The 14009-nt window shown below is 40.8% G+C and overlaps 1 protein-coding gene across 2 annotated transcripts in view; it reads left to right on the top strand.

The window, feature by feature from the left end:
• Positions 1-337: 337 nt before the first annotated feature.
• Positions 338-14009, top strand: part of TRPA1 (transient receptor potential cation channel subfamily A member 1) — an 80483-nt gene continuing 66811 nt past the window's right edge. For both annotated transcript variants that reach the window (XM_069957472.1, XM_069957474.1), the window contains exon 1: positions 338-506. The gene's annotated coding sequence lies outside the window, so the exon portion shown is untranslated. The remainder of the gene's footprint in view (positions 507-14009) is intronic.

Genomic DNA, 14009 nt, shown 5'->3' on the forward strand with positions numbered 1-14009 from the left:
TTCCTATGTTTACTCTGATTTCTGAAGCAAACGCCAAGCACTTTAGCTGGTAAGCCACAAGTGTGTATGAGCAAGAAAAATGAATCCCAAAAATATACTAAATGTTGTTTTTGCAGACAGTTATCTTGCCTAAAATAAAGATAATTAATAAATTATTCCAAGTGGCTCTTCAGAACTAAGAGTCTGCACATTATCTCATTAAAGGACCTCGCACACGGTCCTGTGCTATACAGATCTCTAAGAGTCTTATAGAGACGGATTTTTTTCCTCTATCGCCAGCCTCCCTCTTTAACCCCTCCCTTCTCCCCTCTGGTTTGTGAAACAGGCACAGGGAAGAAATATTGACACAAATGAGTCACAAGGTGACACGACCAATGACTCTGCTTGACCATAGACGTAAACCTATAAAGGAGGAAGATCCTCGTGGATCCAGGCATTATATTTCTGGGATTCTTTTTTGCAGGACATCTGGGGAAGTTGACGTTATCAGGACACTGCTGTATAAGGTAAGACTCATATATACTATTTCTTACATAGCACAAGTGGTTAATACTGCAAATGTAGGTTAATAACACATCTCTAAAGAATAGAAAGGATACAAAGTACTTAACAGTGAAAGGAGGTTTATGTTGGAGTGGCAGATACATTGCTTGTATGGTTCTGAACACTAAACATTGATGACTTATAGTATTAGTATAGGTTTTAGGTAACAGAACACGTGCTTTTTTAGTTAATGTGAAAATACTAACAATAATAATAATAATAATAATAATAATAATAATAACTTATATAATATATATATATTTTTTTAAATTAAAGTTGCTGCAGCTCCAATATCAATATAGCATTTTATGCGTATATATATATATATATATATATATATATATATATATATATATATCAGCACTGTACATTTTTAGTTCAATAGATAGAGGAATTTACTACTGTATATAAAGGTAGTTGGGAAGAATGACACAACAAGAAAAAGTTTAGGAACAAATAGCGTTTGCATGGTTTCACCTCATCAAAATTTGTTAAAAAAAAAAAAACTGCAACAAGACATTACCTAGATGTAGAGAATTGGTAGAGAACAACTGGACCCCCAATAATTCCAGGAATGAGGCAGTTTTTGGTCCTGAACTTCCACAAAAAGCTCTTTTCACTAACATCCAGTACTTCCTAGAGTGTGACCATGCAGTACAGCCAGCTCTCCACTGAGGGTCGGGGCAGGATTATTCTCAGGATTCAAGGCATAAAAGCTTTCTGACTTTTGTGCAATGACTATATATCATTATTATTGCTTTTTTAAAGACAGTCCATGAAATACCTTTAAAATACAGAAGAATACACTGCAATCCACTGCAAATTAAATAGATACTAAAAAGTGCAATGGAAGTCCCATAAAGAAAAAAAGAAAAGGTTGTAGTTTGCAATCCCTGTGTTAACATAGAATTACATTTGAGGGCAAGTTAAGGTCTACTTGTTGGAGCTCCTTTTAATTCAGGAGCTCTCCTCATTATACAGCTTTTTATGACTTCTGCTATATAAGTTAGCTGACAACTGGAGTTAAAGGGAATCTGTCAATTCATACTTCAAACTGCTAACTCTTAGCTGTTAGATCAAGGAGACATATGGTATCTTTCATATACCCAGCTGTGCTTCCATTGTGTTTATTCTGTGGTACAAAAAGTAAAAGAGGCTCTTGAAAAGCTTAAAAAGGATGTACCATCAGGTACACTCTCTTTAAAATTACACATGAATCAAACGGTGTCGGCATGGAGAAGCCAGTGCCGCAGTCCTTTTTCTGAACCGTGGCACGGTTCCCACGTACGGTGCCGTTATAGTCATGGTTACCGGGCTGGGGGGGAGGTACTGGAGGCGGGCTGTCTCCCAGTAGGAGGAAAACCCCTGCTCCTCAATGACGCGGCTCCTTTAGAATCATTGGAGCCATGTCATGGAGGGGCAGGGGTTCCCTCCCACTGGAGTTGGGCTGGTCCACCTCCAGTGCTTCACCCCTGGCCCGGTAACCATGAATAGAACGGCGCCGTATGCGGGAAACAGGCTGCGGTTCGAAAAAAGAACTGTGGCACCAGCTTCCCCATGTCAGTGCCGTTCGATTCACGTGTAATTTTAAAGAGAGTGTACCTGATGGTACATCCTCTTTAAATTCTGGAATGTGTCCTCTCCCCCCTTGCTTGATTGACATCTGGAAGCTGAGTCTCAAGCAGGTCAAGTCTGGAAGGGAGGGGGAGTGAGGAAGTGTCACAGCTTGCTTCACTTCTGTAAATGCAGACAAGCTCTGTTATGTTTTGTAGTATAGTGCTAGAATGCTGAACAGCACGTGTGCTGGGTACCGGCACAATGCCAATCAGTTACTAATGGCCTATCCTGTGGATAGCTCGTCACCAAATTTTGCCCCTCTAATGCATGGTCTACTCTGGAATATGAATGCAACCACTAATCCCAAGTTTTGAACCTATTACACTGAGATCAATAATAATCAAAGTATAAACATACAGTGTTGCGCACAAGACTAAGGGCAGAGGTCAGCAGAAGGTCACACCTGTATGTAAGGTAGGTGTGGAGCATATGTATCTTTCAAGAATTAAGTTTGCCCATTTTTTTTTTTTTTTTTTTATAACTGAGGGGCACAGTGTGGGGCATTTTTGTATTTAGGGGCCACAACCTTTTAAGCAATAGGGCATTTTTAGGTTATGTTCATGTACTATTTTTTAAAAGAATGGCTGTTGTTTTCAATAAAACAGTGGATGTTCTTTTCAGCCTGGGCGGTATTGCATCAAAATTAATGCAATGCCACCCATTTAATGCACACGCCACACCCACAACAGCGGCCGGTGTTCGGTGTGGCCACGCAAAAAAATGAGCATGTCAATTAATAACGGCCGCTGTTCCACGACGCCCATTCTTATACAGTGTGGGAACATAGCCTTAGAGTGAAACATCTCTTTAGTACCTTGTACAGTTCTATGCAGATTATAGTTTAACTGTATTTAAACTCTTTCTTTGTATTTCTTTCTTGCATTGTATTTCTTTAGTCCATTTTAATCCTCCGCTTGTAGTTTTTCAGCTTTGTATTTTGCAGATGCTGCTGTTTAACTCACTTTATCTGCTTGTGGATCTCTGTGTTTAAGTTTTCTGTTTAGCTTTGCTTTGTCCCTGGCCCTTAATGCCTCCTTGATGTTTTGTTAGGGGAAGTTGGTCCAGGGTTTTCCATAGGGGCACTTGCAGGGACCGTGAGGCTAGGGTTTGCTGGGGTCTTGTTACAGTTCAGGGGAAGATTTAAGGAATTACTAAGGGCATCTAGTTATGGTCAGTCCTTGTATTTGTTCTCGTTTTTCACCTTCTGCTTCATTTCTGACTTCTGTTATTACCATTGACTTACTACATCATCCATTCCATCATCTCTGATCTGTTGGTCAGTTCCTATACTTGCTCTTGCTACCCTCCAGTACTGATACATGCTTTGTATAGTTTTCTTGCAACTTTTGCTTGTCATACAATATTCTACTGTAAGTCCTGGGGGTATCTGAATACTGGGAAGCACAGGAAAGGTTACTGCTATCAGTGTCGTTCTGCCATCTAGCGATGAGACGCAATTGTTACTGGGTGGACGTTGGACACCCAGTAGTGGATTATAATAGGGGCATTCCGGCGGCAGCCCGGGGCCCTGAGCTCCTGGGGGCCCATGACCACCCAAAAAGACTTATACTTTCAGTGGTGTACTGTCTCCTGGCTACACTTCCGCCATGATTTGCAAAAAAAATCACAGTTTTTTTTTATGGCAATTTTGCACAAATCAGGACATTATGACATTATCTGTCCTGTACTATGAACGGCAAGCTAGTGCTAGTGCTGCCATAGTTACAGTGGGTTGGGGGGCCCAGGCCTGGTGAACAGCCCGGGGCCTATGGTAAAGTTAATCCGCCCCTGTGGACACCCGTAGGAAGAACGAGGCAACAGAAGATATGCTACATGTGCCCTTCTTATTCAAGCTCCGTATATGAGATACATTATTAACAGTTGCAAAGAATCAAAATTTAAATAACTTAAGCGTCTGTAAAATTATACAATGTCTTTGTAGGGCAATCCTTGTCCATTACAGTGTATTAATAATTGAACTGGTTTGTCACTGCTAACATAACAGCATTAACATTATTACAGATGGTTACACTGGTTTCCCAATGTGTGCAATGTGATTGGTTACATCTTATGCCGTTTAACTCTGATCTATTAGGCAACATTTGCTGTTGTTCCTAGAAGACAGAGAATTTTCACTGCCAGAGCTCATGTCTTTTCATTTTTTACTTGTGCAGTTAGAATAACACATAAATCACATCATAGATTATTGGCTCAGTCAGATGTTTATTATACACAGGCAGTCAGTCAGTGTATGGTCATGCTGCTATCCATAGACGGCTCTCCCTCACACAAAGCAGTCCTCATGTGTGCATTCAGGTGATAATGGCTGCTATCAGCTTGCCACCTTTTTCCCCTACATCTGTAATTACTGGGCTCACTCAGGTAGGTTTTAAATGGTGAGTTACATTACGGAAACTTAAAGGGATACTCCAGCGGGGAAAAAAATAGATTTTAAATAAGCTTGGGTCAGAAAGTTATACAGAGTAAATTAAGTATGTTTAATAAGCTAAAACCTACAAGTATTTATCAGCTGCTGAATGTCCTGCAGGAAGTGATGTATTCTCTCCAGTCTGACATAGTGCTCGCTGCTGACACCTCTGTCAGCGTCAGGAACTGTCCAGAGAAGGAGAGTTTTTTTTATGGGGAATTGCTTCTGTTGTGGACAGAGTCAGAGAACACCATGTCAGCCTGGAAAGAATACACCCCTTCCTGCAGGACATACAGCAGCTAAGAAATACTGGAAGAATTGAGGGTTTTTTTTTAAATAGAAGTAAATTAAAAATTGTTAAAGCTTCCTGGCACCAGTTAATTAGTTAACATTTTTTTCTACGGAGTACTCCTTTAACTATCTCTTCTCCTTCTCCTTAGTAGCAGTTTATACCCTATTAATAACCCCAAAAGAAGCAAAGTTAATGTCCAACACATAGTTAAAGTGTTCCATGCCCAATGAAAGAGTCATTTTGAAGCCCTGTGGGTAGCTTAAGTGCCCCCTCAGTGTTCCCAATACAGTAAAAAAAGTAAAAGTAAAAAGTAAAAAAGTGCCCACAAAAAACAATGTAACTCAGGCTACAATCTTCTTAAAGCCTGTGGCATGAGCTGTATGCAGCCCAACACATGTGGATGCTATTACCTCACTGTACTATGCTGACCTTTCACAGGCTGCAGGTTTGAAGTGTCTGTGACATCTAAGACATACGAGAGCCAGGTGCATTGTCTCTTACTGATTTTTTTACCCAGACAGTATAAAGTAATGCATAACATATTGCTGTTTATTGTAGAGGAGTAGGGACTCCTGTCAAAATGATAGTGCCCTGCAGTAGAGCCCCATGGAAACTAGGTAGTTAGAAGGAGGCATACATAGTTAAAAGTGTAACTGTCATGTTTTTTTTTTTTTTTTTTTGCACGAGTCAATAGTACAAGCGATTTTAATAAACTACATTACAGAGAAGCAAATGAAGATGGGTTCTGCTGTGTCCATTATATCTTATGGAGGGGGGAGAGGCCGAGGGAGTTGAGTGAGCAGGGAGGAGAGACATGGCTTCAGAGGTCAGAAAAGTCAGTGCTTATCTAGGAACTTGCTGAGAGAAGATTGCAGGGTGTTGTGCTGTGCAGGACTGCTATTTCTCTCCTCCGTGCTCACTCACTCCTCTTAGCCCCTCCCTGTCCATAGAGCATAATGGACACAGAAATCCTGCTTCTTCTGAAGTGAGGGAGAGGTAAAAAAAAAACAATTTTTTGAGTACAGAAGGAATCTATTGCAGAGTTTCTTAAAATCGCTTGTAGTGCTTATTAATAACGCTCCGAGTCGGCTAGGTCCTGGCAGATCACTTTTTACTACATACACACAGCGGTCTGAACGACCGCTGCGTGTATGTAATTCTGCCGGCCGCTTAACCCCTTCAGCTGCCGCCCGGCTCCCGCTCTGTATACATTACCTCTTCTCGCTGCACGGGGTCCCGGCGTACTGCTCTCCCACCCGGCCAATCAGTGGCTGCTGCAGGGCAACACACTGATTGGCCAGGCGAGAGAGCAGTACGCCGGGACCCCGTGCAGCAAGGACAGGTAATGTATACAGAGCGGGAGCTGGGCGGCAGCTGAAGGGGTTAAGCGGCTGGCAGAATTACATACAAGCAGCGGTCATTCAGAACGCTGTGTGTATGTAGTGAAAGTGATCTGCCAGGACCTGACAGACTCGCAGCGTTATTAACGCTGCGAGTCGGTACGTGTGAAGCTACCCTTAAAGAGTTTGTCCACAAACATAATTTAAATTTTTTTTTATATACGGCTAAGGATGTGTTAAACATTAAAAAAAGTCTTACCCGTACTCATCTACACTGACTCCCAGCAGCTTTTGTTTTGCCATCTCTTGGTCCCAGCTTATCATTGCTCTTTCCTTGTCCTAAAATGAATCTCCCATGTAGGAACTGACAGCTCAGCTAACTACTCACTGAGGTGAGACACTGCCATAGCCAGTGATTGGATAAGCTACAGTTCTTGTGGAGACAACTCATATTGGAACCAGGAAAAGCAGTGATAAGCGGGGGCACCTACATAACCTTATTAAGTAGCAATGCACCCAAATGCCACAGTGGCTTATTCATAGTGAAAGCACTGGTAGGCTGGAGCAAGTGGGACAGTGGGCTGTGGGCTTAAGTACATGACAGGGAGTCTGTGCAGATCCTGCACTGCTGGTAAACATTTGTGCTTTTTGGGAGACCCATAGTCAAGAGAGAAGACTAGAGAACATCAGTGTCAGAAATAGTGCCCCATTCTCTAACCTGGAAAAATGGTGTGATAGCTGTGCATTATTGGTCACTGGCAAGAATAGATGGAAATGTTTCTGATCACTTACTACACAGATACCCGGGCCTATATGGAATGCAAATCAGGACAAGGCATCTGCCGCTTTTCCCCTGAAGAGCCTGCATTGATCGGTAAAGCTATGGACATGATAAATGCTGAGATGGCCACTCATTAGACCTCAGAAGAGCTTAAGGGAGTTGTGAAAGTCACATTATACCAGATGTGATTTTTCAAGACATTTTTTATCTAGTAAATGTAATGCATATACTTAATACTGTTTAGGTGATGACGTGAGATTTACTGATTGTGCACCTGGGGGCTATGTTCACACTACGTAAGTCTCCGGCCGTAGTGCGTTCCGTGAATAAGAGGCCGGAGATTTACGTAGTTTGCGTACAATGGAAAGTATACGATTTACGGCTGCACAGTTCACACTACGTCCGAACTTACGCCAGGATCGTACTCTGCGCTGTAAAAAATGAACCAGACCATTGTTTGAGGATGAAAATGCCGTAACTTACGCCCGTAGCGTTACATGCGGTCCTGTACAGAGTGGTGATTTCTTCATTTTTCCACTATTCTTTGCTGATCCAAAAGGTTCTGTGGGGTGTCCGGGGCTAGGCGAAGATTTCCAAGTAAAAGACCGCTGTCAGATCGCTACGTACGGCACTCGGGAAGCTTAAGTAGACTGCGGGCGTAAGTTCGTGCTCCGTACGTAGCCGGCCGCAAGTAGCGTAAATCCCCGGCCGGAGTTTAACACGTATATGTCCGGCCGCGAAAATATGCGGCCGGACATATACGTAGTGTGAACATAGCCTAAAGGTGTGCATGAAATGGAAGACCACCATGCTTGACAACCAGGGTCAGATGAACTTTACCATAGGCCCTGGGCTGTTCACTAAGCTTGGGCCCCCCCACCCCACTGTAATTATGGCAGCACTAGCATGGTGTTCATAGTACAGGATAGATAATGTCATATTTACCATGGACCTGTAAAAATGTATGAAAAATGATTATCAGGCCGCACTGTGCTCACTTTTCATTTTCTAAATTACTTACATTTTCAATTTGGTGCCTAAATACCTTAACAGAAGCGCCATTGTCTCCACTCACTGCTATTTGTTCCTGGGAATTAGGAGGCGGAGCTTTCCGATCCATCTCAAGCTTAAGCCACAGTGTAATGTTATTCTATGGTGCAAGGCTGGAGATGGGTGTCATCAAGGGGTTAAAGTATAAAATAATGTACTTACCTCCTCCCTCCTAATTCAATGCACAACATTATTCCAGATCTCAACTAAGCCCCTAAATACAGATACTGGAACCCAAAATTAATTCAGACCCTAAATTATCACAATACCCCCTTTTCTCATACACACAAATCTTGGGAGAACTGTAGCCAGAAGTCAATACACCACTGAAAGTATAAGTCTGTTTGGGTGTCCATGGGCCCCCCAGGAGCTCAGGGCTCTGGGCTACTGCCCAAAACGGGCCTATTATAATCCGCTACTGTCGGCAGCACAGCCATGCCCTGTTGTAATGACTGGTAGTGAACGATTGAATGATACTAGATTGATGATGATGATGATGTAAGTGTACTGTACATGTTATAACATTGAAACACTGTGAACTGTGTTAAACCACAATGCTCATAAGAGATATAGGGAGGAGCTTAAAGGGGTAGTCCACTAAAGAGCTAAAAATTAAAATTCTACAAAATCTGTCCTTACTAACCAAGTCCCCTTGAGCATTTTGAGCCGTATCCCAGGTTTCTAGCTGCTGCTGTTCCTGAGCTACACGTTTTTCTTAAAGCCGGTCTATATCCAAGATGGTGCCAGCCAGAAAAGTACATTTCCAAGCATGCATTGCACCTCAGAGCCAACTGACAAGTATCTGCCTCATCCTGTAGTATCTGCCCATCACTGGCTCAATCTGCTTCCGTTTTACACTGTAAACAAAATACTGTATCTATCAACATATCTGTTTATTCAGATACCACTCTTAGGTTATGGCAGTGTGGGATATTGTCCGTGTAGTGCGTTCTTTGAGATTCTGGAGGAATTAGGGGGGAGAGGTTGCCATGCTCTCTATAGCACACTTAATAAAGTTAGGCAGGCTCCATTGTAGTAAAGTTTAACAGGAATTATTCAGGTATATTCTCTGTCACTGTTTCTACCTCACAAACACAGGACATTGCTTCATTTTATCTCACAACACACTCACTGGACTCCAAACAAGATCCTTCTTTCCATTTCCCTATATTGCTCAGGAGGCTGTCACTGTTCTGTTGTTTCTCTGCCCTTTGACCAAGTGCTTATTGATTGGTTTGATGTAGGCGGGGTTAGCGATGAGGGGAACAGAAGAGCCAAGACCATGTGGACCAGGAAGTGAGGATTTTATGCAGCTTCAGGCTGGGTTCACATACAGTATATTTCAAGCAGTATTTAGTCCTCATGTCAGGTCCTCATAGCAACCAAAACCAGGAGTGGATTAAAAACACAGAAAGGATCTGTTCACACAATGTTGAAATTGAGTGGATGGCCGCCATATAACAGAAAATAACTGCCATTATTTCAATACAACAGCCGTTTTAAGATAACAGCAAATATTTGCCATTAAATGGCGGCCATCCACTCAATTACAACATTGTGTGAACAGATCCTTTCTGTGTTTTCAATCCACTCCTGGTTTTGGTTGCTATGAGGACCTGACTTGAGGACCAAATACTGCATGAAATATACTGTGTGTGAAACCAGCCATAGGCTGTAAGTCAGGATGTGCTGCAGACAATTGGTCCAATTTATGTAATAGAAACATATAAATAGAAATATTTATAATGAATAAATAGAAATACCTCTCCTACTCTGGACAGTTCCTGTCTCGGCCAGAGGTGGCAGCAGAGAGCAGTGTGTCAGACTGAAAATAAAACAACATTCCCTGCAGGACATTTAGTAGCTAATAAGTATGGGAAGACTGGAGATTTTTTTTAATTAGAAGTAAATAACAAATCTATATAACTTTCTGACACCAGTTGATTTGAAAGAAAAGATTTTCGCTGGACAACCCACTATTAGTTCACAACTAATATGTCATGTCATGTGTAAATAGGTTAATTTCCCTTTAAATAATGGTTTTTATTTATAGCCTTTTTAAGATGCTGGCACAAAAGTTATGGTTGTGAAACATAAGGTAATATTGCCCTTACTGTCTGTAATAGAACAATAAGTAGAACAATATACTTATACAAATGTCAGCTTAGCAGGAAATTACAAATTTTACAGGCGCAGGAGCACAATACATGTCATCCTCCAGTCTTCTCACGATATCAAGTAACAAATTAAATTGACAAGAGAATTATGTAACCAAATGTATCAGGGAGTGAAATGTAATGCTGTAACACCTAGCCCTGATGGTATCTAGTGAATAGAAGTGTCAATGATGAGTATACATAACCTTCAGTATATAAATATGCATATTGAATAAAACAATAAACAGTTTTACAGGATTCTCTCTTGTTTGACTTTCAGGGTTGTCCATGGATTTGCACAATCCATTTAAATCAGATCAGTTAACAAAGCTAATCCAAGAGTTTTTTTTTTTATACCCCTGGGTGCTGTAAAAAAAAAAAAAAAGAAAAAAAAAAAGAAGAAGCCATACTCATCTTCTCTCGTCCCTCGTTGGTGCCATTTTGATGGTGCCCTGTGCCTGGTGCTCTCTGCTTTTTTCTACTTCCAGTAACATTATATTCATTCAAGAGATGCCTCTGGAAATTCATTAAAAAAAAGAGGATTTTACTGATTTTGCTACATTTGAAATAACATATAAAGGCATGCTAGGGAAGATCTCCAGGTACTGTAATATAAAAATAGCAGCCTGACGGGTTCCTGATCAGACATTATGAAAGTCAGTTGTAGTGAGCACCATTATGCCATCATGAAAAACGATTAGAAAAAACTTTTGGCACATCTCACCCAAGTTAGTAGAGAAGTACATTTCTGTTGATCTGTGTGATTGAATCAGGTGCTGTCCTGGACCAAAAGGCATAAGCAGTGAATTAGTCCAAACGGAAAACTCCCCCCCCCCCCCAGCATAAGTATGTTGAGGTAACAGCTGCCCTCTCCCCTCTTTAATGGGCACTTTGGGGGGAAATTCAGAAGACCAGCATACAAGTACATCTTTCTAACATGCCCTTACTGCATGGACCAAATGTAATGTTCCCAATATAACTCTATGAGACAGTTCCCTATGAAGACCAGAAGGGGTTATATATTGGAAAAATAAAGGGTCCGGAAAGAGGGGAAGCAGGGCAGTTTCCCCTCACCATACTTATGCTGGGGGTGTAAAATAATTTTCAGCTGGAGTGGCCCTTTAATCCATTAGCGTCCAAAAGACTGCCAGCCTTTTCATATGTTTGGTTAGAATAATCCACCAGTACTGGACTACTCTCCCCCACAGTTAGATAGGGCAGTTACATCAGAGTCTTGCATATAAGACTCTGACCGAGAGCTGCCAGCTTAATACCTAAGGAGCTGGAAGGAACACAATGGTGAGGTTCTAATAGCCCATATATTGTTGCTGTAATGAGACAAAACCAACACGCCACAGATAGCTAACAAATAGCTAAACTTTTCCCCAAAATTGCAATACAGTACAATATTCTAATATCAGTGATTAGAACATGAAGGTCAATTGTAAGTAAATGAACTGTATTTAAAGGGGTTATCCACCTAAGAGCAAAAAAATTAAATGCTAGCTGGTCTTACTCACCAAGTCTCCCTCAGTATTTTGAGCCATGTCCTGTTTCTCTAGCTGCTGCCATTCATGATTTACAATTTTTTCTAAAAGCCGATCTATAACACTAATAAGCCAATCTATAACATTTCCTATCATGCATTTCCCAGATTAGTCCATTTGCGTACTCGCCCCCTTAGCTTTCTTTCCTGCCCATTGCTGTCATTACTATTGTAAAGTATAAACAGAACAGTTTTTTTTACTGGTTTTGCATCAAATCACCCCAATATGTATTCCATATACGATATGATGATGTAGCAGAGCTGACGTGCGCATGTTGTAGCTGTGTGCTGCATAATGGCATCTGTTTATTGTGTGTGTGTGTGGGGGGGGGGGGTAGTGCAGGTTTAGATCTCTGCTTGCTGACTATAAATGAAAACATTCTAGTTCTAGCCAGACTCTAAGAACATCTATAACACTTACAATATACAGAGCTGTGACACAAAGACAGGTACATATGCCTGGATTCACTGACAGCAAGCAGATATAGAACTATAACTTTTCATATTACAGAAAACCAGACTCAATGACACATGTAAGACTATGGAAGCAGCACAGGTGCATGGAGATGGTGCAGATAATGTCTCCTGGAAGTTGGGTTACCAAGTCAATAGACGGCCAGCTCGGCCCCCGGAGAGGAGATCACATGTCCTATGGCTACAAAGGGAAGAGGGAGCTGAGCATGGTCAGAGTGGACTAAGAGAAGAGGACTTTACATGTCAAAAGCTAATATAAATAAGAAAAAAAACAGTTAAAGGATGCAAGATAGGTTATATATATATATATATATATATATATATATATATATATATATATATATATATATATATTTTTTTTTTAAAGTGCAACTGTTATTTAAATGTTACTTTTCAGAAATCAATAAGCATCAGTACAAGCGATTTTAAGAAACTCTGTAATAGGGTTTATTAAGCAAAAAAGTTTACCTCTGTACTCAAAAATGCTTTTCTACCTTCCCCCTCACATCAGAAGAAGGAGGATTTCTGTGTCCATTATGTTCTATGAAGAGGGAAGGCGCCGAGGAGGGTGAGTGAGCACGGAGAGGAAAAAAGGTAGTCCTGCACAACACACCACCCTGCAAATTTATTTTATCAAGCTTCCAGACTGACCAGTCTGACCTGTGAATCCAGAATTTTATGTGCCCAGAAAGTCTCCAAACAGTAGAGCTTCTTGTCTCCCCTTACTGCTCACTCATCCCCCTAAGCCCCTCCCACCTCCATAGGTTATTCTGAACTTAGCAAACCAGTCTTCACTTTGCTCCTCTGTGATTATTACGACTTTGCCTGATAGTGAGCAGATAGGAAGAGAGGGGGAGGCTGCAAAACAGCTTTTTGAGTACAGAAAGAGTTTTTTTTTTGCTTAATAAAACCTATTACAGAGTTTTTTTTAAATTGCTTGTAGTATTGATTTCTGAAAAAAAAAATTAAATAAAAAAAAAATTAAATGACAATTACATGTTAAGCAAATAATGGAGACTGCATTAACTGTAATATACAGTAAACCTGAGGCATCTGCAACCATTCTCATAGTGCAACCCATGGCATTTGGCTCATATCTCATAGAAAATCTAGCATGCTAACGTTAACTTCCTTCAGAGTTCCTAATGTATAATATTCTATTCCAATTTTTTAATCATTGTATAATGCAGTACAGTATATAAACAGATGTTTACAGTATATATAAAGTATGTTCAAACTGTGCAAGTGGAGAGGAAGATGGCACAGACGGGAAACACATAAAGATTTTCATGCCCAATAAGTCACAAGTGCAGGCGGTGAATGTTAGGACCTCTCCAGCAGGAGAGAGAACAAGACTGCCACTGATCTGTAATGCTGGAGATGGGATGGGGCAGGATAAAAAGAATATAACAGTAATGCTGAATTATACAAAGATCATGTAACCATCATATACAATCATATACAATTGGTCACAAATTGGCTGGCCTACCCCCAGGAGAATAGAGGTTATAAGCCTATCACCACAGTGAGGAAATTCTCCTTCTTATTATGAGGGTTTAGTGTACTTAGACAAAGCTATTGATTTCCGGAAGGATTACATTTTTCAGTCTTGCACCTGGACAGTATAGGAGATAATTGACACCTCCTCCATATTCTGTTATTTGTATAGAATTTTACTTTTTCTGCTCATTTATTTGTATATATGAAAATGATTGATACCTGACAAGGCTGATGTCAGGAGATGAGAATAGATATAAGCGTATACTTTCTCCTGTAATACTA

This window comes from Dendropsophus ebraccatus, chromosome 2 (genome assembly GCF_027789765.1).
Source record: "Dendropsophus ebraccatus isolate aDenEbr1 chromosome 2, aDenEbr1.pat, whole genome shotgun sequence".
Taxonomy (NCBI): Eukaryota; Metazoa; Chordata; class Amphibia; order Anura; family Hylidae; genus Dendropsophus; species Dendropsophus ebraccatus.